The sequence below is a fragment of the Uloborus diversus genome, chromosome 3, assembly GCF_026930045.1.
Source record: "Uloborus diversus isolate 005 chromosome 3, Udiv.v.3.1, whole genome shotgun sequence".
Taxonomy (NCBI): Eukaryota; Metazoa; Arthropoda; class Arachnida; order Araneae; family Uloboridae; genus Uloborus; species Uloborus diversus.
In genome coordinates this window covers 201,747,272-201,773,845 of record NC_072733.1, presented here as the reverse complement: position 1 = coordinate 201,773,845, position 26,574 = coordinate 201,747,272, and the positions used below count along the sequence as shown (strand labels likewise).

Below are 26,574 nucleotides of genomic sequence, written 5' to 3'. Positions count from 1 at the left end.
TTTTTAAAAATTTTCGAAAAATTCGAAGATACTTAAAAAAAAATGCAGTAAACGATTTTTCTAATTTGCGAAAAAAATTAAAGTAAACTGTTTGAGAAAGATATGCTCCAAATTTCATTACTTTATCTTTATCAGTTCTTGACTTATAAGACTTTGAATGCAAAAAATCGGGAAAAATAGAATCATGGAGATACACGCGTCTGAAGTTTTACAATTAAATATAATATTAGTTGAATGCATGCAACAAAAATAATTATATATTTCGTTCAAACTAAGATAGAAACAAGATTCAAACGTCCTTTTGAGGTGGTAAGGGGGTTTCAATTTTTTTTAAAGTAATTTTCAATGAATTTCGTTGAAATTTTTAGCATAATGATGCTAATACCAACTAATTTTTAAAATTTCATTGGATTATTTTAAATTTTTTTTAATTTAAATTTTGATTTTAAAACGCTTTTTTTGTATTACTACTAGCGTATGAAATTTTATCAAAATTTTAAAATACTAGCTAAATATGATAAGTAAAACAACCGAAAATAGAATGTTGGAAGCATTTTTTCAAAATTTTGTAATAAGAATAAATAAATCTGGAAAAAAAGCCAAAAGCTAGACGTTTTTGGTAAAACATGTCTATATTTCAATAATATATAGCAAATATTTTCCACAAAACTAACTAAACAGAAAAATCTTTCCCAAAAAAATGTTAACAAACCTCTTAAGTACTTGGCATAAACAGCAAAATTTAAATAATAATTCATCACCCTGGAATAGTTTGAATTTTTTAATTATGTTGGAAATTAGGTTTTTTGAGAAAATCATCATTTTCTGTTTTACTGTTGCAAATTTCGTTATTGAATAAACAATTTGATTTTTAATACACATTCACCAGAAATAATGTCTTATGATTCATCTGAAATGGTATTAGTATTAAAAATTAAAAGATAATATGCATTTTCACACATGCATTTTATATGCATTTTAAGGCATTTTTTTAGTAAACTAAGGGGCGTGGCTCCCACAAAAAGTGTCATAACTTCGCTAATTTTCCACCGATTCATTTTTTTTTTTTTGTTTAACGGCTCAGCTAGAGGTTTAGTTTTAAGAAATATAATAAATGAAAAACCGTTTGTTAGACCATTTTTTACTCATCTGAAACCCTCTTATCTCTCTCTCTCTCTCGCCTTAAGTAGAAAAAAAAAAAACCCTGAAAACTTTTTTATATGGTACAAAAAAAAAAAAAAAAAAAAAAAAAAAATGGCAATTTTTGTGTCTCGGACCCTTTAAGTGACAACTTAACGCTGCTCTCCTTCTGAATGCACTATTTTCAATGACCTTTTACCATTTGTTTTTGCATTAAAAAATAAGTATTTACACTACAAACATTAAACTTGAAATTGAAAATATTCTTATTTCTTTCTGTTATGCCAGAAAAATTATGATTTGCGAGCATTTAAAATAAAATTTTATTTGTTGTAAGGTGGGTGGGTGACTCCTAATCTTCTCCTTTCGAACCTTTTAGTTGCGCTTCTGTTTGCTCCTTTTAACGTTAATTCTGGTTACGCTCACGTTAATAACATTAAGTAATTAAAATGAATTTTCAAGATCACGTCCGTGTTTGATGCTATACAACATTGAAAAATTAGGAACAACTTCCAAAATAATAGTAATAACTTGCTTATGAAAGGTTCATCCGTTGAGAGCAAAAGTGGTGTAAATCCTTTTTCTATACATGAGACGCTACGGATACGATATGGGCGAACTCAACATAGGGTTTTTTTTTTTTTTCAGCAGTAGAATTCAGACTAGCGTTTCTCAAACTTTTTCGACCCGCGGACCTGCAGGGGCTTTTGCAAAAAAATCGTGGACCGATAATGTCCCCCCCCCCTTCTTCTTTTTTCCCTTTTTTTGCAAAAAAAGAAAAAAAAAGAAATAATTTACTGATTGTTAAAAACAAATGTGTTAAAAACAATTGTTTTTTTTTTTTACTTGCCGATGAGGTTTTTTTCCCTCTTGTTTCTTTCCCTTTTCTTTTAGTCAAAAGAAAACGTATGACTTTTGGCTCAGGGACCATTAAACACTTGGGAAATTTTTTTGTGAAAGTGTTTTTATTTTTACATAAATTAATAAATATATTAATAAAAGTTTTCTTGTTGTTAAAGATATATTTCAAAAAATATTTAAATGTTAATAATATGATAACTATGTAATAACTATACATAAGTAATAAACATTGCTTAAAAATCACAGAAACCATCCAAAATTAATCACAAAACTCACGTAAAAGATGTCGCATAAGATATTATTATGGTGTTTTCTTTTCTTTTTTTTTTATTTGAGTAAAAAAAAATAATGAACAAAAATATCTGTAAACCATTCAAATTTGTCTGCTGACCGGTGCCGGTGACGGGTGAGAATCACTGATCTAGACAGAATGTGTGGATATATTTTCATGTTGAGTTTGCCCATTGTTTGTCTTTAAAATACGTAAAGAGTGGTACCATTTTTGTTGAGTTCTGTCCTATCGAAAAAGTTTCAAGAACGTTTTTCTCAAAACTACCTTTTCTTGAGTTCTCTTTTCGTATCCGCAACGCCTCATATTTTTATTATTTTTCGTTATAACATCAGAAATGAATTTTAACCTCATTCTACTGCATGCGAAAGCGGTGTAAGTCGAGACCAACTGGCAGTAATTTCGAAACAAAAATAGCGGAAGAGTTTTGTGCGAAAGTGGGATGGCATCTAAACCATTCAATAACGCAAAATCTTGTTTCATTGACTTACATTAATTTTGCTCTCAACGGCTCATATAAGGATAACCCCTTTCAAGGTAAATTATATTTTTGAAGAAATGTCCACTCAAATTTCAATGTAACTTTCCATCTGAATCAACCTGCTTAAATTTTGCCTTTTTGTCTTCAGGACGTTTGTACAAACATGAACGCATGCAAGAACGTCCTCATGGACACTCGAATATCGATTTGACTGCCCCCGAAACTATTTTAATTCAGTTCGTAATAGCTGTTTAGTACAATACTGTCGAGGGCAGGTACGGAGCAGTATAGCAGTAACTTCAAATTTTTCATTGTTTTTGCATTTTTTGTCATCTATTATACGTTACCTTTATTGTACAAGCTTTTTTTTTTGTTTTCCGCTGGGGGGGGGGGGGAGAGCGAAAAAGGCTACTACCAACATTTCCCTTTTTGTTTGCATTGAATCCAAAATGCGTTTCTTCAAATATCTCTAGAACTCATTTTTGCAGATACTGCCGTTTACCTGCCCACGTCAGAATAGCACCTATCTGCATCATCTCATTTAAGATTCCTAAAGGGCAAACATTCCAATACCGACCACAGACATGGTGCCGATAAAATTAGTACCTTCATGCGTAATTAAATTTTTGGTTCCTGAAATTTTTTGGGCCCTTAAAATTTGAAAAGACTTTTGGCAACTCAGATATTATGCAGTAAAGTTTTGAAAATCCGAGGCTTAGAAATCCGGGGGTTTTCATTAGACGTTTCAAACAATTTTGGCTTTTGCTCCCTGTCTTGCAAAAAGTACAATTGAGGCAGTGAGAAGCAGAGGGATGTAAGTGGCAAAATAAAAAATTTGGAGATAATCAGAGGTGAACCTCTCTTCTGTCTTGGGGCAAGAGATGGTACTATTAGCGCTGGTAGTTGCTTCTAAACAGCATGATTTAGAAAAAAATTTCAATGAAAGCCTACCTAGGACCGGAACTTTAAACGCATTTTACTCAAAACTTGAAATGTCCACTTGCATCCCTTTTTCTTCTCACCGCCTCAATTCGTTTCGCATGGAAGTATCATTACCTTTTTGAACGGCATACTGATCTTCCCGAAGGGACTCGGAACGAGCACACTGCTATATGTTGGTTTGAAAAGGAATTTAAAAGTTACTCATCTAACACAGGGCAAAATTTAGCTTCATGCCGCCCCTAGGCTGATTTGAAATATGCCGCCCCCTCCCCCCTAAAATAAGCAAAAACTCCAAAAACAGGCAAAAAAGTGTTCCCGAATGTTAAACTGTCAGGCTTATGAAGAAATGATGACGTTTCACATTCAGGGGCGCCCCGATGGGAGGTCATAGCGATCTCCCAAAAAATTCTATATTCGGCAAATTTTGCTGACGAATCGGAAAATTTGGAGATAATATTGCGACATATTATTTTCTTTTTTTTTCAATTTAAAAAATTTTCTTTAATGATCCTAACGTTCCTTCTCATTAAATGTTATAAACGTATCTATAATATGCGTGTGAGCTCGTGTTTTATCATTCGGTAAAATTAGAATTTTCCACCTCCCCAAAATTTTAGTTCGATGCGCCTCTGTTTATATTATTTAATTTTGTACATCAGGGGGTTCATGGCTCAAGTACTGTACTTGGGCAGGTTATCAAGCGATTCACATAAGACCAATTTAAATAATATTTAAAATGCGCATATTTATTTACAATTATCAATTAATAGAGCATGGTTATTATTTTTTCATGGTCCTTAGTCATAAAACATGTTCTCTTTCCTTCTTTAAAGTTTTTTTTTTTTTTTTCATCTACGAATTACCAATTTGAATAATTTCCTCTGTGTTATTACGTTCACTCACTTGTGTTCTTACCACTCCTCACAGTCCGATGGTACTTCATTAGTAAATTGTATCTGGATTACTTAGCAAAGAGTCCTAAGTTTCCACTTTTGAAAACTGCCCATTTGAAAGAAAATGTATCAAGTTAAAAAAATTTTTTGAAGACTCTTTTTTGTTCTTCGGTTTTTAATTTAGCATGCTTCCTTTATTTAAAATCATTCAGCCTTTTTCGCTCGTCACTATTTTCATTCGCTTCCTAGATTAAATATTAACTCAGAAAACCATCTTTGAATATTAAAAATGTAAAAAAGAAAATAAACGTCAATCACTCAAGAAACAGTACTGAATAAACTTTAGCATAGCACTAAAAATCTTAGTCAAACTCCTATCTTGTTGCGACTTCTGGATAAACGCACAAAACTTTCTGAAATCGACACCCGCTTTTCGTCTTCACTTACTATTTTACGCTGATCAATTACCGTGATTGAGAAACATTTGATTTTCATAAGATGTGTGAAAGTAATCATAATTAAATTGCAAAAAAAAAAGTGTCTGTGTGAAAAATGAAAGATTGCTAATGTTTTACTTTCAAGAATAAATTCATTTTTCAAAAACATTATTTAAAAAGTTTGTGGTTAAAGCAAAATTTGCCGCCCCTGAAAATTTTGCCGCCCTAGTCAGCTGCCTACTCTGCCTATTGGGAAATTGGGCCTTGATCTAACAGTTTCTTCCCCTTAAATGAAGGGCCTGCGTTTGAAAATGATTAGTTCTTGTTTTAAGATTAGTGCGTTGAAAATTAATGCGAAAGAAAAAGAACATTTAAAGCTATGCTTGATAAGTAACAACCTGTAAAAAGATTGGAAACAATTAAAAGGTGGAAAATGATCCAAAACGATTTCAGTTGAAATGTAGTCAAAATTTGTAATCGACGTAAACAAACCACTAACAATGAGATTGTATTTATTTAATTATTTATTGTTATTAATATTATTTATTTATTTATTTTTATTTATAGAAAAATATATTTTTTAAAAGATTCAAATTTTCAGAAATCCTAAGTGCGGTCAACTCCAATAACCTCGGATTTTTGAAACTCTATTGTATGGTATATCAAATATGATACAAATAGATACATACTCAATATTCTATCCTATCTCAATTGTTCTCAATATCTTTATTTAAATCTGGATTCAGTAGTGAAAATTTTTGAGTTTGGAAATAACGCATTTCTATGCAATCAGGAGCGCCCCGAACTTAAATTTTTGGGAGGGGAGAAATTTGCCGAATGAAACTCATAACTATACCGAATGATAAAATACAAACATACCCACCCACACACCTATATCTAACGAGAAGAGATATTCAGCATTATTAAAGGAAAAAAAAACCCGAAAATTTTGCAATTTTGTCTCTAAATTTGTTTGTTGAATAGCCTGGCAAATTTTTAAGAGGTCACAGTTACCTCTTGTGACCTCCAATTGGGGCGCTCCTTTATTCAATTGAACATGAAATGCAAGTTTTGTATTTTTACTTTCACGAGTCTTATACTATAAAAAAGTAATCTTGTTCAGCCTCATAGGAATCTAAGTAATCATCTTTTAATAAATCGTTACTTGGGGCAAGACATGCTCTTGCACTGGCATATGAAGGATCTTCATTTCTCATTCAGGAAACAAGATAGCCTTCTCTTCTATCCTTGAAACGCACTGATTTCCGTTCCAGGCATTTAGAAAAGCCCTAAATATCTTGTGACATTTTCCTTCGTTTACGAAAATGTGAACCTTTATGAAGAAAATGAAGTGAAAATCCTTTTTTTTTTTTTTTAACAAAAAACGACGTGAGATATTTAAGTTTCCTTCTGGGGAGGAAAATTATTAGTATTCGAGGCTAATTATGAATGATTAGTTTAGTTCTGGGTCACAATATGAAGGGGGGGGGGGTAATATTAGTATAGTATGACTCACTCTGCTAAGTTGAGCCATGACCTTGACACTGTTTACCTCTTTTAGGGGTACATAATAGGAAATCGGCGGTGAATTGAGTCGGTTCTCTTTCGTAGTGGTTTTGCAAAAGTATTCTAACTCAAATCCGCACGAATAACGCGTCCTCTTGTCATTGAACTCCCTAAAAGGAAGTAAACATTGTCTAGGTCACAGCTCAACTTATCAGAACCTCTCTATATTGTATATTCTCAGTCCAAACTATTTAGCTTTAGAAATGCAGGGTGCATCATAAACTCTTGCAAGTTTAAAGGATTAAGTTGTTTGTTAAAAGGGGTAATATTCAAAAAAAAAAAAAAAATGCTCTTGTATGAATGACGGGTAACTAAATCTTTTTGGAGGAATTAAATAATATTAATAATAGTAAAAACACGTTTCATGCAAATCACCCTAGCACTAACTCGATTCTTGTTCAAAAGTGTTGTAGTAACACGAACGCTCAATCTGCTAACGAAAGCTTGCAGTCGTCATTGAAGTATGATTTCTCTTCAAGTCAGGTGTTCTGTTTGTTTAATAGAAATATTTTCCGAGTATTACCGAGTACCCTTTACATATTTACTGAAACAGAAATGTAATCAAGTAATCATGTAATGCGTGATGTACAACCATCGGTTTACCATTGAGCTACGTTGCTTTTATGAAAAAAAAAAAAGCTGCATGTATTAGTTAGAGAAAGCTCTTAAGTACGATCAGCTTGCGCACCACATTTAAGACCATCATCATTCAAGATTTATTTAGTTCCTCATTGTCATTGTGGTCCGCGATTTCTCCCCATAAGGCATGAACTACAGCATCAACGTAGTGTGGGGAAATCCATGATTATATACGAAGTACTCCCCCTCCCCCGGCCATTAATTTGGATAATATTTAGTTCTAAATTTTATTACTCACCCGGGAAGTTATTAGTGCTAATTGACGTTCGGCCCAATTTTGAAATCTAAGAGAAAGCTAATTATAAGCGGGGAACTCTTTTATATGGTTTGAAGTGAAATTTTGCAATTCATCTTTTTTTAATGTCATAGGAAAAAAAATCAAATACTTTTTTTGTTACCCAGAACATAATTTTGCTTGTAAGAATAAGTATTAAATGAGATATTAAATCATTGCTCTCTCCTTGTAGGTTTTCAGTAGAAGTTATTATGTTTTAAGTTACCTCGTACTTATCTTAGAGCCACGTAGTTGCATTTAGTCCAAGGAGCAACCGCGTTTGTATTATTTCAGTTTTAATTCAGTGAAAAAGTTTTTCAATTCATTAAAAGCCTCAATCATTTTTTATATTTTTGATTCAATCAAAATCTTCTTTTTATTCCATAGGATTTTCAATTGGATGGGTTAGCATTTTCATCTGAAATTTTCTACGAGTTGACCTATAAAAAACTTCATTGCAATTAGTATTATTATTATTATTTAATACAGCTGTTTTGTCTTAAATAATAATAATATTAGCAAATAAAACATATTTGTCTGGAAAAAAAATCGTGCCCTAGACAAAGTGATGCATTTTACGTTGGAATATTTGCAATATTTCTTAATAATCTTTCTATACGAAATTAATTTATTATTTCGGTCATTTATACTTCCTCCAATCGGATTGTTTTTAAAATTACTGTTTGCATATCGTAACCTTAGAGAAACAGTAAGACATCTAATCCCGGAAATAACAGTAACTTATCCTACTCTTGCTCTGAGGCGACGATATATCAGATTAAATCTATACAGATTAGTGGCTCTGTTCATGCATTTTGAAAAAAGGGAACCCAAAGTGCACTAACCTCATTAATTTTTATATCATATGAGATCATACTATAGTTTAGGAGCATTTCTTCCGTTTTATACCAAAAAATAAATTAATTAATTAACATCATTGCTAAAATATGAGTAAGGCAGTTTAAAATAGAGAATTACGTCTCGAAGTTACCCTAAATGACTGTATAGCAAAGAGAAAGGACAGAGTTATCTTCAATTAAAGGTAACATACCTAACTACAATATAAGGTACCTAGGTATGTGCAAGCATTTTTATGTACTATTTTCAGGTTCGTTAACCAATCGAACGGTGCACCCATCTCTCAGTTGAATATAGTAGTTTATAATTTTAAAGAAAGGTTGCACTGTGGATTCATAAAGAGGACTTGATTCTTGATTCCATGCTTGAACCTGAAAATGTATTCTCTATTACATTTTTTATTTGTTTTGAAAACTGATTTGTTTTTAATGAAGTAAAACTAACAAAAAAATCAACGAACTAGTTTGTAGAAAAAGTACTAGGGTGAGTCAAAAGTTTTGAAATATTGAGATGTGCAAATTTTCTGACTGTGCTCTTAACGCATGTTCATGTGCATGAGGAACGGCAAATAACCAATAAAGGAGGTTTTTTTCGGCTTGCTTATCACACAATATCATTAAATTCTGATACGAAGCATTACAAGTTGACGTGTTAGAACTTAACCAGCAAAACGAAATTAATTAGAGAACTTTTGATTGATGAGTTCGAGTTAGGCCATTACGCAGCCACGGAAGCGTTTAACAAACATATGCAGTGATTAAAGTGAAGATTTAGTGAGTCACAGCACTGCAACAAGATGTTTATCATGATATAAATATTAATTGATGGATAAATGATTAGCATGATAATCATAAGAAAATGTCATTGTGAAGGAGCGGCTAAAAACGGTTTAAGGGGGTAGAACAAATACACTTCAAATGCTAGTTTTCTAAAGTTAATAATAAATAACTAAAGAAATAAGGTAAGTATTATAGTTTATTGAAAAACCTTTATCTCACCCTTAAAAAAATAAAATTATCCGGACGTTCCACAAAATTGAAGGGAAAAAAAGAGAGAAGAGAAAAAAAAGAGATAGAGAGAGAGAGCGTCCGAGAAAAATAAGGTATTTAAATGTACTTCACTCGGAGATGTCCCCAGAATAGTGGCGTAGCCAAGAAGAGAATCCATAGGGTTTGAACCGTCCTTGAAATGAGTAAAAAAAATTCAAAAATGAAGATGTTCATTTTTTCGCACATAAAAACTTCTTATGTTCTTACACAAAAAAACTCGAAGTTGTGTAAAGGCAAATTTCATTGGACCTAATCCGAAAGAGAATCCTGGTTACGCTGCTGGCCCAGAATAATACTGTTTGTTGCTTACGGTAATAATTTTCGACTTAACGATACGATACACTTCCATGTTGTAAATAAAATATTCACTTTTGTACGACTAGTTAAAATGCTTAAAATAGTACGAATATTAATAAAGATTGTTATTTGTGCCATTTATGAGCTGATTTTAATACTTATATATTTTGAAAGTATGTGTACTTAGATTTTCAAAACTAAACCAGAATGAAAGAACTTGGTAATTATGGTTTCCAATTCCGAAATCCCGATCCCGAATACCGCGGGATCCCGCAGGATATTTAGCGGGATTGCTCCCGCGGGATTTTGCGCTCAATCCTGCGGGATTCCCAATCCCGCAAAAGTTTTTCCATTCAAGTGTTTCCCACCCTTTTCCTCTCTTAAAACGACTATTTTCACAAGCATAATCTGAAGTTGAATTTTCTTCCTAGTATATCTCCAAGAAGAGTAAGAAAAACTGTGTCTCACATGACCAACGATGGATTTACTAATTTAAGAACACAATAAAAATATAGTATATTTTTCTGAGAGTGAATTGGTATTTTCATTCGAGGTTTCAGTTTTCATACGTTCCGCAATTGAGAAAATGCATAAAACTTATAAGCATTTTCGAAAACCGTCACTGAAATTTAAAATCCAGTAAATTACCCTTTAGAAAAAATAGAGAAAGTGTATTATATGTTCTAAAACCCGCTGGAGTAGCCTGAATGCAATGTTGAAGTACTTTTGTAAGCTTTAGTAATACACTCAAAACCTCTAAGTTACAAAAAGTGCACTCTAAAGAAGAAAGCAATGATAAACATGACATTATTTATATATTTGGCACGTCTTTAAGTGGGGAGACAGAAACTTGTATGAAACACGGGATGACTCGTATGACAGTGTAATAAGTTAAGCTGCTCAAGTTTTTGAATTCCTCTTTAAAGTGAGGGGGAAAAGTAGCGAAGTTATGCAAAAACTTTTACTAAGACTGCGACTTGATGAAATGGTGAAATCAAGCTATTCATCTCTTGCTGTTATGAATCAAATTCACTGATACAAAGACCAGTGTTGAGAAAGCAACAAGGATATTATCAATGCAAGTTAAATTGGATACAGTAAAACACATATCAAACAGACGTCGTTTTTTTTTTTTTTTTCCCCAAAAATGTGCAGTTCTTGAGCAAAATAAAAACCCAGCATAAGAAAAGGAAAATCTATTTCAGAAGGTGATGAAGTTAATGCGGATCTTTTCTAAATGTCCACAATTATTTAACTTTAGCGAAACCAATTGTAGTGGAGCCACAGCACGTGTTTTCATCAAGCGCATTATTTTTAGAGTAAAACTCCTTTGCCATCCCATACGAGCGGGAAGTTTTGCTTACGAAACGATAATTATTAATTAGAATCTGATTTGTAGTGCTTTACAATTTCTGTACGGGTTTCAAGAAGACTTTAAATTCCAGTAATAAAAGCACAACTATTTCTCTTTGACATAAAAATTTAATTTTTAGAAAAATAAAGTCAATCCCGCGGGATTGGCTCCTTACAATCCCGAAATCCCGCGGGACTGAATTCAGCGCGGGATTGGAAACCCTCTTAGTAATGCTTTTCTAAAGTAAACATTTTTGTTTTTGAAATATTATTTCGAAGGACGACAAACTTCCTTTAGTTCAAAACGGTGGTTGCCTTCGAAATGGTAAATTTTCCTGTTTGTTTCCACGAACACTAACACATATTTTCTCAAATGACATTAGCTAACTTAGGAACACCTGTTGTTCACTTGTAAGTGCATTTTGCGAAAAGCTTGGGAATGAAAAACAAATATTTTCATTTTGCAATTTGGCATAGTTTTGAAGAGCGTTGTCAAGTACTTATACAAAAGTATAAGGTAAATGCGCCATATATGGTCACCTAAAGGTTCATGTCCTAGTATCACTCTCATTTATGATTCTCATTTCCTAACATTTTCACATTCAATATGGTGACGCATAAAAGATAAGAAAATAAGAATTCTGTGTGAAAATTTAAGTTTTAATTCTGCTTTTCGGTAGTTTAAACACGGAAAGATAATTCGGTGGAATTAGGAACACGAGTCCCCTATGAGACCAGTTCTAAAAAAGAAAAAAAAATCCCTCAAAATTGCTATCAAGTTGAAAAAAGGAAAAAAAATGGAAAAATCTTTTTAGTTAATAATAAAAGCATATTGAACCGCATTTGTTAAACTCTAAAACGTAATCAAAAAATTCATATTTTCTTCAATGGAAAGGAGAATGATGAATCGTTACATTCGTGGCACTCTTAAGAAATTATTTTCTATTTTTTGGTCATTCCTGACGCAGTACGTGCTCATATATGCAGCATATGCAGCACAGGATGATATCATGACTTGGGTGCCCTTATTTAGATACCGATTCATCGGTATCTAAATAAGGACACCAATCTTAATAATGTTAACTATGGCCTTATTGAGCTTCAATCTACTTTTTAAAGGGATTATCAAATCAAAGGGGGGGGGGGGAGGTACACATAGACATTTTTCTTATTGAATGCGTCACCTACCTAAATTAGGCTCTCAAAAACAATTGTCAACTTTTTTTATGCTTGTAAATTACGGTAAATCGTGAAGGAACAAAATAAGATTATTAATTTTTTACAAGCCATGTTTTGAAAAACTGCTGCTATACTTTTGCCTGTTGGTAGCAAATTTCTTTTTGTATTGTCTTTTTTCCAAAATTTGCCTTCTACAAGATGCATTATTAATACTGTTTTAGAAATTAAAAGAAAACACATAAGTATCAATTGTAAAGCTAGGAGTTCCTGATTGTAACAACATTATTTCGCGAATATAGAAACATTATTTCATGAACATTTATTATGGATATCTGAAAAACCAAACCAATTAAGACGTAGTCATTTAAGCTCTTCCTTACTTTCAGGGTCAACTGGTTTTGCTTTGTTTTTTCCTTAAGAATTATGGCGCTTTAGCGGAATAAATAGTATCATAAACTTGAAATCATGTTTATCAAAACCTTAAGAATGGCAGATATTACTGCTGTAAAAGTGCTCAGAGCACTTTCAAAAGTACTTCATAATTTAACCTTTGCAAAAGACGGTTGGATTACTCCACGATTTGTCTAGCTTTTAGATGATACATAAGTGGTTAAAAAGCATACACGTAATTCATGAAAAAATGAAGCTCTGTTTTAAATATCAACTCTTGTTTTGTGTATGCGGCTGAAGATTTACATGACATTTAACTTGTTGCACTGCTTTAACAAATGATGAAAAGTATAAAGTTAGCCAAAACCTTACATTCTTTTATCATTAATTTACCAACAATATGATATAATACATACATATATGCGCCACTTTATCATAAAAAGTAATTTTTTTGCAGCTTTTAGTAGCTCTTCACCCTTTGATCCAGGGATAGTATAGCATTTGTACTAGGACCAAATTAAAAAATTCAGAAGCCAGTTGATAAGTAGATCAATTTGTGGCATTCGTAACTGAAAATATTTACAAAGTTGTACAAAGTGCTGTGCCATCCCGAACCCAAAAGGTTAATGATATTTTTTTCTACAAAAATACACAAGCAATACCGCACGCATATTACGCTGTTACACATTTGAGGCAGTAAGAAGCAAAGGGATGTAAGTATTTGAGGCAGTAAGAAGTAAAGGGATGTAAGTATTTGAGGCAGTAAGAAGTAAAGGGATGTATGTGACAAAATTAACAAAAAATGGAGGTTACCAGTAAACATGGCTAGTGAATATCTCCTCTGTCTTAGGGCAAGAGATAGTACTAGTAGTCCTGGTAGGTGCTGTTTGTAGCATGAATTAGAAAAACTTTCCAATGAAGCCTACCAAGGACCTTATCCTTAAACGTTTTTTACTCAAAACGTGAAATGTCCACTTACATCTCTTTGCTTCTCACTGTTTAATTTTATGAAAATGCTTAAAACGTCTAATTACGCGGAAAAAGTCTCGCAGATCAAAAGTGAATTTTTAGGAACATTTTTGCTGAAAGATGCATACATAATATTAATGAGATTTTAAAACGAAGTATTTAAATGAAAATAATGAAATCTAACGTTGAAATGGGGAAAAAAAAAACTTTTAGGAAAAAAACCCAGCCCAAAACCAGAATACATGAATGAGTTGTTATCATTAAGCATACGTTTAAAAGGCAAAAGTTTAAAAGACAAATAAATAAATAAACCATGCATTATTAAATAAGAGTAAACATTACTCAGATAAAGAAATGGCAGTAAAAAAGAAAAAAAAAGAAAAAAAAAGCTAATGGAATATAGTATACGCCTCTGTTAACTTAAGAGGTAGTTCTTTAACTGCCTTCTTAATAAGTATATTATTTTCTTTTCAACACCGTCAGAGGTCAAGAGGTTTTTTTTTCTTCTCTTGTTGAAATAATAAAAGCACTTGTTGCTGATTGACAGAAGCTTCTCAGAAGCTTTAGCTTCATTTTAATGTTTTGTTGTTCAGTTTTTTTTCCTGCCGTTAAATACCTTTGCTATTTTACTCGGAAGTTGTTGTTGTTGTTTTTTTTTGTGATTGTTTTAAACTTAGGTATGAAGATGTTAAAATGGTGCTTCGCGTGTGTTTTACACATACCATTTTATGAAAAGAAGAATTTTATAAGATGTTTGGAAATTTGTAAGTGTATGGCAATGCATTCAATCAGCGATACTTTTACAAACATATAAAATTTCCTTTACATCTCTAATTTCAGCTATATCTTGTATCAAGTAGCGATGCAAATGATTTTGTAAATAATACTTAGATTTAAAATTTTTAAAATTATCTTTTAATTTATAGTGTTATTATAAGGAAATTAAAAGGATTGTACTTAATGAAAATGTCTAACATCTTTTTACAGAAATGGGTGTTAGACAAGATCGTGATTTTTATACTGACTGTCTCTAAATGCCCCCCCCCCTCCACACCAATCTTTCCAGACATACCTTATGTAGGGTCAGTCGGGGAAAAAAACAGAATTTCCATCTTTCAAATTTTCATCTTTCCGTGTCTTTTGGATGAATTGAGTAACAAAATTTTGGCGCATCGTTTCCAAAACTACACTTTTTGGGTGTTAAATATTTGTTTTTATGACTACTTGCTAGCGAATGAAATCATTATTCCTCTTACCCTAGAAACTATGAGGTAACTGAAAATACCTCATTTTATTCCCCTATTAAATAGATGTCGGTAGGCAATCGCAATATAAACAGCTTAAGTCAAGGAAATGTTTTTATTTCTGATATCAATATTCGATGAAATCCCGTTACAACGATTACCAATACAACGAACATTCCATTTCAGAGACATAAATTTTCAGTCCCGATTTAATCTCCGTCACATTTCTTGAATTCAACGAAACTCTCCCTACAACAAACAAGTTTTGTGGTCCCTTAAAGTTCGTTGTAAAGGGATTTCACTGTAATTTATTTTCAAAGCTGTCAAAATATTTTTGAATAGGCTTCTGTTTCTTGTTTAGACAAACTCTCAGTGAGAGGAGGAAAACATAATGCGATCGCAGTTTATGTATAATCGCGTGTCACAATAGATTTTTAGTGCCTTGTTAAATTCTAGGAATTTCTTCACAACTGTAAATTAGTTTGTGTTTCCTGTAAAAAGTAAAAGTATAGGTCTCATTATGGGTAGTATCTTATCCTTAAAGTCTCTGCAAAAGCCGCTTCACCATCTTAACCTCGCTCGTTCGAGTTTCGGATAGGATAGCTGGCTAGACCGCAGCTTCGCTTCTTCGTCGGGCTGTTTATGTAATAAGTTGAGCAATTGTGGCTTGGATATATTTTTTTTTTTTGCTTATATTTCCAGTTGTGTTTCTTCACCAGTCTTTGCGCAATTGTGTTTCTTAAAGTATCTGTATGACGTTGCTAGGTTGACTATTAGTTATTTTATTACGCGAAACAAATTAAAAAAAAAAATACTTGTCGTTGAAATATTGGCAGAGATCAGAAGTTGAATAGGAAACAATGTTCAAGGAATTGCATTCACGTTAACTATTCGAAAATCACTCTCTATACTATATGCTTCTCAGTTACGCTATTTACAAAAACGCAGCGAATAAATTATTGAATAATCCTAATCAGATTTATCCTAGTAAATCATATTCCCCATTGTTCGTCTAAAATAGTGCCTAGTTAGCGTGTCATTCTTATGCATGACAAGAATTTTTACTTTATTTGTTTCTTTAAGGTAAAGTACACAAAAGCTAGCAACCAAAAAAACAGTTCCTAAAGCTGAGCTTTTAAAACTAAGCAAATATTTAAAGCATTACCAGTTTTCTAAGAAAATGTAGACTAAAAACATACATTACATTTTCCGTTCTAAACTTACAGCGAATATGAAATCGTTAGCTTTTTTTCCTTCGTTTGAAGTAAAAAACGCTCCTCATCATAAACTCACTCCAAGCGACTCATAACTCCTCCGACACTCCAAACGAATCATAAACTCACTACAAACGACACATCTCTTGCCTGTGGTAATTAAACTTTCGTTACTCCCAACACAAAAATATCACTTCAACAAAGCAATGAATGTATATTTTAGAAATGCAGTGTAAGCAATGTGCGACACGAAATGTCTTTCAACACAAACCAAAATTATAATTATAATGCTTAAAAGCGACCAAAATATCTTAGAAAATGATAACTATATGGACAGCATCAATATTATTTTATGTATTTTTATTCAAGTTTCAAGTAATTTAACCAAAAATAAAATGTTCGACTATGTTCAAAAGGACCTAAGAAACAACCACGTATGTTTTTTATTGTTAAATTTGTCATTTCGCTGAAACAGATATATAAAATACCGTGAAATTTCGAATCTGTGTACATATAATATGGAGTTCATTTTTAAAAATCTTCAAATACAAATGGTGCAGATAGGATTCATTAATTCCTCTTCCAATTTAATATTATTAGGTTTAGCTTTTACTTTTTTTTTTTTTTTTTTTTGAGCAATCAATATTGTTTAAGAATTTTACTTTGCCGTGCCATGCCTTGGCGTTCCTCATTCTATTGTCATTCCGATTGGCAAATAGCGATCGCGTGATCCACTGCGAAGTGGTCAGTGAAATTTATTCACTGGAATTTTATAGTATCGTCTCTTTCTTTCGCAAGTATAAAAATGGTATTTATTTGTAATTTCACTGAATTTTTATGTTATCGACTCTTTTTTTCGCCTGCATAAATGCAGTGTTTATTCATCTTTCTTTTGCTGTGTTTATTACGTTGTTATTAGTTTCTTGCAAACGGCAAATTTTACCCTATTAATTCTTTTTTTTATTATTTCTCTCCAATTTTCTTTAGATTGGATATTTATATGTTGTTATTTTTTTATTTAGCTTCATACGATTATATACTAGAGCTAAGATGGACATTTCATCAAATCACTTTTATTTATTATTTTTTTCCTTCTTTAGAAATTTTGTGCGGATTGGATGTTCTTTGTACTTTATTTTATAATTTAACTCTAACGTTTAGAAACGGTAATTATTCATGATAATTTTTGAATCATATCTGACAGCGGAATTTCTTAAACTGAAGACAGTCGAATGAATTTATTAAAAATATACTTTTCATTTTCAGTCCTTAAAAAATAATGTTGTTTTCCTTTTTTTTTATTGTATTATAATTTCTTAATATCTTTCATGCAATTGCGCATAGTTCGTACTTTACAGACGGTTTATCTATTTGATTGTTGCTTCATGTATCATGATATACCTTTTAGAATAATTAAGATTCATTAGTGTTATTTTTGGTATGATTTTTAGTATTAATGAAAAATCTGAAATGATAGACTATTTAAAGCAAACTTGTAACTTTTCAGAGCTCGTAGTTATCACCTTACTGCAATCATTGATTGAAAAAGTTTTAATTTGTCAAACATTAAATTAAAGTTTTTTTTATTAATTAATTAATTAATTTTTTGTAGCATAGCAGGTTATTTTTGAAGAAAGATTAAAATTGTAAGTAATTACTCCGGCTTCGATTATAAATTAACGAGATAAATGCCACAAATTTGAACGCAAAATGCATTCACGTGACTGCATGGAGTTGCGGGGGGAAATGCGTAAAAAGGGAGCTACGTGACGTGAATAACATTTTTTTTTCTGGTTAGTTTTATTTCCAAGTGTCCATTTTCTGCACTAACTCATTAAATATTTCTCTAAGAGATATTATTGGTAGGTTTCTTTCTTTTTTTTTTTAAACAACATTTGTATCATAATTTAAAAAAATAAACTTAACCATGCCCATAACTAGTCATTTGGCCAATAAAAGAGTAAAAACGACAAAAGATATAATAGTATACAACTTAGAATTGAATAAATGATAGAAATGAGTAAATCATAGAAGTGAGTAAGTGATATCACATGCATGAACTATTTCCTTAAATCGCGAAAAGTGTGTTGAAAAGAAAAAAGAAATATGTCATTGCAGTTCGATCCTAGAAAATTACCACTCATAAACATACGTCGAATAAAAATACTGTGACTGCTAATTTCATCTGCCGATTTAGCTACACTTTGAACTTTTTTTTAAATGCAGGATTATCATTAAAAAATTGCTAGTAGAAACAAACAGGTTAAAGTCATGTGGAAAATAAGTCCTCGAAAAACAAAGTATACTGGTTCAAATTTGCAATATAATACGTAAGTGCAGATATTTTTAGTATTCGGTGTAATCTTAATAGTCAAAAATACAGTTATTTTCAAGCTGTGCAAAGTTATGCAACATAGAAATTGATTTTGGATGAAATGATGCAAAAATAGTGAAAACAAATAGTTTTACGGACGTAAAATGTAAAAAAACAAAATGAAAACCATAATATAGAGGAATATTTGAAAAGGAGATACGTATAAATGTAAAAAAATTATCGAAATGCTGACTATTAAAGATTGGATTCATCAAAGAAATGGGCAAAAAGGAAAGTATGTAGTAATAATCAATCATTTTTCTTCTTCTGATTTCAAATTTCTGTCGTCACATGATAATTTAAGACTCTACCAGTCAATTACACAGCCATCGTTTTTAAAGAGACACGACCGCGAAATTCTTTCCTCTTTAGAATCGCGTGATTTTCACGGGCATATCCACGTGCTTTTTATCAATCGTATAGACAAACGACTGTAATAAACAAAATCAAAGCAAAACTAAACAAAAGCTTAGTTTTTTAATAAGTAAATTGTTGCTTGAATTATTCTGCATATGTTATTGATTTGTTTTCAGACGCCGGAATTACGGCAATAAATCTGTACTTAAGAACAATGTCAAAGTTATCAATTTTGCAAAAAATGGTAGTACAGTTTCTTATTATGATTTTTTCTTTTGGCTCTAACTAACTTTCACGCCCATGCTCAGCGAAATTTTGAACACTCTAAGGGATTATTGTGTGATGTGTCATGCTTATTAAAGCACATGTAATTATCAATTATTTTAATTATGCTAAAATTGCAAGTGACATAGCTTGATTTAGCACCGACCAGAAATATTAATTGCTGGAAACATGAAGATTAGTTTCGCAACATTTAATTTTGAAAAACAGTTCATTTTATAAACCAGTAAGTAAAAAATAGGTTTTAAGTTTAAATACTTTTAAAATGAATCACTCTATTTATATTTTAAGTGATTCAAAATTCAGCTGACATTTTAACAAAACATAAGTTTTTTTTTTAATTTTTTTAAATAAGGGTTTTAATAAACACTAATTTAATTATTTTATGACTACTGCTATATATGGAATTACTATACTATACATTACATATACTTCACTACATCTATAATTACTACACTACAGTAAACTCTAGATTATCCACGGAATAGCGTGGCACAGTATCCGGGGATAAGCGAAAACCGCGGATAATCCGAATAATAGGTCAAAAACTATACTAGTGTATACAATTACTAAAAAACATAAGTAACACTCACACTTACTTTGCTAAAAACATTGCTATATAGCATCTACTAACATTGAGTAAAAAACAAATGTAAAAGCTATAAACGAGCAATAACACAATCATGAGTTTAAAAAACATTTAATACCGTTAAAAAAAAAGAGAGAAAAAAATAAGAAATGTGAAAAGACCCGCGGATAATCCGATCGCCGATGATCGAGAGTTAACTCTATTCTGTACAAATACTTTGCTATAGATTTATATTTACTATAACTCAATAAAGTGCCCCCCTCCCCACTTATTAAAAGGTACATAAATAAAGTCTAGTAAGAGTAAAGTTACATAAATAAAGTTTAATTATTAGTATAGTTAAAGTGGTACTTTTGCGGGTTGAACACACTGCCCCATCGAGAGTGTTACGAATTCCTCCCCCCTCCTGGGGGCGTGAACTACCGTCTAGAACAGTTCATACCACTAATGACTCTAGACACCGTGGATTCAGGTATATGATCTAATCTGGTGACACCTATTGCATGCTTAATTTAGCAGCAGTTTGGGAGTATTTACAAATTTAAAATCATTATTTGCACATGTTTCCGGTGTGTCATTTTACGTCACACCGACAAAGCATGCGTGTACAGATTATTTTATAAATACAAAATCTCTTTTTAAGAGTTTTTACCTTACATTAAGATACGTAATGGTTACTTGCATTCAAAAACATATGACGATTGAAATCCAAAGTTTGAAGCCTCTCGAATGAAAGAAGAATATATATGTACAAGTGTCACACCCGAAATAATTGCTCAATAAAATAATTATTGCCTGCGCAAAATTCCCAATTTTCAAATACTAATTTTTTTTTAATGGAAATTTCAAATGGGGGCGGGAGAGACAGTACAAGTGATCGTCTTCTATCATTTAAAAAAAATTAATGTACGTGTACGCATGGATTTTTTAAACTACATTCAGTAAATATCCATTTCGATGTAAAAAAAAAATGAAATCTTTAGAGGGCCTTGAAAATGTATTTATGTAACATTTTGAATTAAGTAGAGGAATGTATGGTAAAAAGAAATAGCGAGTCAATATTGTCAAAGTTGTCAGCGCCACCCAAACTAGTAATATTTCAACTTTGGTCTTAAACATTTGTTTGATCACAGTCAAAAAATACATAGCTCTAAAGATCAAAGTATACAAGTCATTTTCAAAATGTTTCAGATATTAAACTACATTGTGGTTTGTCAAAAAAAAATTTTTATTATAAAATGATGACATTTTTGTAATTATTATTTTAAACATTAAATGAGGTCTACTGATGCCCCGAGCAATGACTATTTAGTTAATATTATTCAGTAATATAGTTATTACTATTCACGTGCAAGCGGAGCGAAGTGAATCATGCAAAATGAAATGTATAGTTCTTTTCATTAACTTATTCATTTATTTATTAAATCACTTGCTTATTCATTCGTTTATTAATTCATTTACATTCTTTCATTTTTTAATTCAATTATTTATTCATTCATTTATTTATTTATTATTCAAAATTTGCTTCACTCATTTATTTTTTTAATAACTAATATATTTATTGTTTTATTTATTCGTTTGTTGTTTCATTATTTATTCATTGATTTGATGAAAAGTAATTTAATAATCAATTAGAAAATATTTGATTAGGAAAAATTTTTTTTTCTCTTTGGCAAAAGTAAAAAAATTCTCACTTTTTTGAAGATACAAATTTACTGCCAAAAATGAAAAATAATACTTCAAAGCAAATTTATTGTGAAACATATTGTTGCTTCTTTACGTATTGCAGTTATTTTGAAAATGTAAGTAATTTTAACTATTTCACTTTGTCCCATATTTCCCGTTAATTAAAAATAATAAGCTCATTAAAATAAATGCATTATGTCAAAAAAAAAAGTAGAATCGTTTGTTTTTACCCTGTTGCCAAAAAATTTTTAAAAATGAATAAAGTACTTTCAAAAATGAATAAAAAACAATAAAATGTCAACATAAAGAAATAGTTTTCATTATCAAAAAAAAGAAAAAAAGGATCGTCTACGCATATCTTCATGTAGAAATATAAGGGACTCTGAATTTCTCCGCGAAAAACTGAATGCATAAATTAAATTTTTAGAGTGAAAATAAAAACAAATATTAGTCCCAGTTACATACTTCTAGTTTTGAGCTAAGGAAAAAGATTAACTTGCCGTAGAGTTCAGGAGGCAAAAATGCGCCATGGTAAATTTTGAAAAAAAAAAAAGAGAAAAGGTTTCATTACTACTCCATAAAGAACTCAAGCATAATTCTTATAATTTTATAATTAATGAAATTCGGCAGTTTATAAAATACAAAGCCGCAAATATTTTCTAGAAAAATATTAATGAGCATTTAAAATCTAAGAAAGATTAAAAATTACGAATAGTGTTCTTCGAAATACAAGGTAATGTCGCACGCCATTTACATGAAATTTAAATAATTATGCAATGGGTTGCATTTATTTCTGTCATGCTTTAAAAATTTTAATTATGTACACAGCTCAAATAAAAAGAAATAATAATAATAATAAGATAATAATTCGTTCCTTAAGCTAAAATAACAATTAACTCTTAATTTCTTCAGAATATTTTAAGTATGTTGCTTGTTCAAATTAGTTACAAAATAATGCAAGCATCATGATTTTTGGAGATTTGGCTGCACAATTACAGCTTCTACATTTGCGATTTTTTTTACTGTTCCAGCATGCATTATCCACGGGTTTTTCTGGTCCTAATAACCTCTGAAGGCTACTGAATTGAACCACTCGAATTTTGGGCTATTATTTTGAAGAGTCTGGGGGCCGTCATAAAAAAAATAAATGTATGAATATTGTCCGTTCTTCACAAGAAGGCACTTGACTCCTACCTTGTCAAGTGGTATCCGATGATTCTATTTCACTGTTTTCGGCAGAAGGTGTACTCGAATCATAGCATTTTGTTGTAAAAGCGGCAGTTTTTAAAATGTAAGAATAACTAAAATGCCAACAAACAAGTGAAGCGAGTGATGTAAAGGACACTAAGACTTTTTTACTCATTCAAATGCACGCCCAAGTTAAGGCTGCCTGCTTGTCTCCTTTAGAAGCACGTGGATTGCGTACCGATCACCCCCGCGTAAAATGGAACTCTGCGTTGGGGGGGGGGGGGGCGAAGTGCTTTCTCCTGAAAAACGGACAATACACGCGCTGAAAAATCCGACGGATTCGATCCTCACTTCAGTGCGATTAATATACTATATTTTAAACTGTTATACATAATAAAAGGAATGTATCATTCCCATTTGACACATACTGATAATTAAGTTTAATAAATTCGTGTTCTTATAAAGTCATTCATTTAAATAAGAGTGTATTTCAGTTCATATTAGAAGAGGGGGGGGGGTAAGTTTTGGTGATTGAATTAACTTAATGCAGCTATAAATTTTCTGCGTCATATCTCATGATGTACTGATAATACGTCATCCCAATAGCCAGGTGGCATGCATCAGTTAATTGAACATTACTGAATGTATAACAAACTCAAGCTAATGGTATTGAGCAAAGCGTCAATGTTAAGTTTAGCGATAAAAGCTTTTTTTATATTATATTTTTAATAACGTTTGACAAAACTAACAATAAATAGAAAAATATTTCTCGCACAGAAGTTTATACATATTTAATCATACGTCAAATATACGGTTACAATTTATTCATGGGAAAAAAGTTGATTTTTTTTTTCGTACAAGTTTTGAACAGTAGTTTGAAGCCCGAAAAAAATTCTAAAAAATAGTATGAAGAAAAAAAATACTTTAATGCCTGAAAATTTGCACTTTAACCGGAAGCAACAGGTAAAACTGAAACATGTAACGGTGCCCTTCAGAACGTATTGCGTGGTACATCTATTTATGACAGAAGTTGTTATTTTTCCTGCCAAATCTTAACTTTCCTTCAATGCGTTTCATCGCACAGAAGAGTTAGAAATGCTTTGTTATAGAAATAAAATCCAATCTTATGAAGGTTAAAAGAACTTCAACTTTTCGAAGATTTTTTAAAAAATTATTTTACATTTAATTAATATATTTTCGCGAAAATCAAAATAGGTATAGTGCTGATGTAGCTCTCAAATAAATGCATCAAAATGCATGCTTACCGATCCTTATATATTTGTAAATAGCACATTTTTGCATAAATTAAAGTAAGATTTCCAATAATGCAAGTGCCGTAAATGTAACTAATGAAAAACTAACCCAGTTTTTAAAAAACGCTAAACTTATTCACTGGTTATTTTCTATTTCTAACATATTTTCACAAAAAAAAAATAAATAAATAAATAAAATAAATAAATAAATAAATAAATAAAAATAAATAAATAAAATAAAATCCATTTTACTAGGCTATTTCATATTAACCTCTATTCGTTATGCAATAAAATAATGAAAACAAAGCATTATTATTTTTTTTTTACAAGTGACAGCTCCATTACAGTTAGTTATATTACGTACTCGAGATTATTTGGGGATTTTAATTCGAAAATCTATAGTTATATAAATGGTATAGAGTGTTATTTAGAAATATAAATGGTATTCCATAATTCCCTCATTTTATCCATTGGTTAAAATTAAAAAAAAAAATCTTAGGGTAGAGCATGCTCGTAGCATAAGCTTAGCAACTGTCACTATTTAATTATAAATTTACGATAGTTGATAGCAAGAGTTGATGATCTTGTTTACAAAAATGAAGAAAACAATATGTCATGAAAACGAAAACGAAATAGCATTTACAAAAACACACACACAAACAAATAGGAGCCGTTTATTTTGAAAGTGGGGCAAGTCGATTTTTGAAAGAAATGAAGAAAATAGAACGAATAGATAAAAGTTAGTATGACATTTTTATCTAACAATTTTGACCCCCCCCCAGCAAAAAAATTGAAATCTTAATACCCAGGGGTTGGAAGTTTTAGCTCTTCATTAATGAAGCTGATAGTTGAAACACCTTATCTTAAATATCTCACAATAAAAAAAGGGACTTACCCCACTTTCAAAACATAGGGCACATAAAATTCAGCAAGTATTTTAAAGTATTTTAATGTATCACAGTTGAACCTGAAATACTTTTCATGTGCACCAAATAAAAGTTCTCATGAATCAGAATTGCATAAATAAAGATGAAAATAATACCGTATCATAAACTCCCCAACGCCAGATACTTGAAAACTTAAAAGACGCGTTGACTACACTTTCTCCTGCTGAGATAGCCAATTACCACCAACAGTGACAGTAATTTCCGACAAGCGCATGTTCTATCGGCCGAATGAAAGTGTCTCACGCTAAGCAAGCTTCCCACTGCGCAAAAGGTAATGAGAGTAGAAAAGGTGCTCACCGTTAGGATGATAGAGATTCCGAAGAGACGAGATTCACAGGCTAAAACCCTAAACCATGTCTGCAGTAGCAATGAGCTAAAGAGCATCCTTGAACATGGCCATTAGTAGAATGTTTGGAGAAGTTTGTCTCCGGGCGTAGAAGTTGAAGGTCAATTGACCATAGGACCGGTTCTTGTCGAATTCATATCTTTGAGGAAAAGGATGAAAAAAGAACCCTAAGAGCTATCGATGGCAGTTTGCTTTCTGTGTTGACGTCTGTCACAACGGTAAAAAACAACGAACACCAGGGTCACGCGACATCGGAAACGGCTTTCATCTGATGTTCTCATGAATGTTCGAAAAAGATTTCCCTATTTGAGAAGCGAATGCATTATGTCTATGCTTGGGAACTGATTTATTTGGTAACTTGATTTAAAATAACCAGTAACTACGAAAATATACTCAAGTAGCAAGCTTAATATCAAAAGGTACAATGATTGTGTAGTTGTTTGACTTGAAAGTTGACTCGAAAAATGAACTCGAATATCTAATTAAATGTTAAAATGTTATCGTTTTATCTATAGAGTTACTTGTAACTCTTTAAAAAAAGATCAAGTAATTAATTAAATATCCTGAAAAAATTGTTTAGTGACTTGATTTAAACATAAACAGAACAGAAGTTAGAAAAACGAAGAGGGTATTGGAATAATTAATTGAACACCAAGGCGTAATGATATAGTCACTACACTTCAGTTACTAGAAACTAAAACCTAAGAGGAAGTTCGAATAACTAGTTAAATGTCAAGATGTTATTGTGCCGTCACTTGACTTGAATGGAGTTTTTAGAAACTAAAACACTAAATGGAATAAATAACATCAGGAGGAAATTACTTCGGTTCATTGTTCAATTATCTAGGATTGAGATTTAGTAAATGTACTTTCATTACTTAGTTGGCGACACTGATCATTTAGTTATATGCTTTGAACGTCTGTTTTCGTGTTAAATGCTGCTAGGACCAATCCAACACGGATCAATAAATAAATAATAATAGATTAATAAACATCTATTTTCAAGATTTCTTGAACGTTCGAAAACGAATGAGTTCACTAATTTTGATTAAAAAAAAATAGTTACCTGACGTAAATGCTCAGTTACTAGTAACAAAAAAGTAGTTCAAATAACTAAAAGTGATTTGCTTATTTTGTTGAGTCACAGTTTATTTTCAACAAACAAAAACTTATTCGAATATTTAATGAAATGAATCTCCAATGAAACTTGGTTTCATGGGGAAACTATTTCGCTACTTTTAAGATTTTATGTTACTAAACATAGCGACATTCGATTTTTCAAAAAAAAAAAACTTTAAATTTTTTTTTTAGATTCTAATGATGGATATTTTTGAACTGCTTAACATAAAAGTCCCTTGATAATCAAGGGACTTTTCAGAAAAAAAAAATCAAGTACTTTTTTCAAAGCACATTGTTCTTAAAATGTTATTTATGATAAAATTTCTCCGTAGCGAAACCAATTGTTAAATCAGATGCT

At 31.3% G+C, this 26,574-nt stretch overlaps 1 protein-coding gene across 2 annotated transcripts in view; it reads right to left on the bottom strand.

Annotated features, from left to right (window-relative positions):
* Positions 1-25,204, bottom strand: part of LOC129219385 (DNA damage-regulated autophagy modulator protein 1-like) — an 83,400-nt gene extending 58,196 nt beyond the window's left edge. Inside the window, exon 1 of one of the 2 annotated variants that reach the window (XM_054853772.1) lies at positions 25,049-25,204. The gene's annotated coding sequence lies outside the window, so the exon portion shown is untranslated. Of the gene's footprint in view, positions 1-24,846; positions 25,006-25,048 lie in introns of those variants that run through there. The other variant, XM_054853773.1, reaches the window with a different exon arrangement.
* Positions 25,205-26,574: the final 1,370 nt, after the last annotated feature.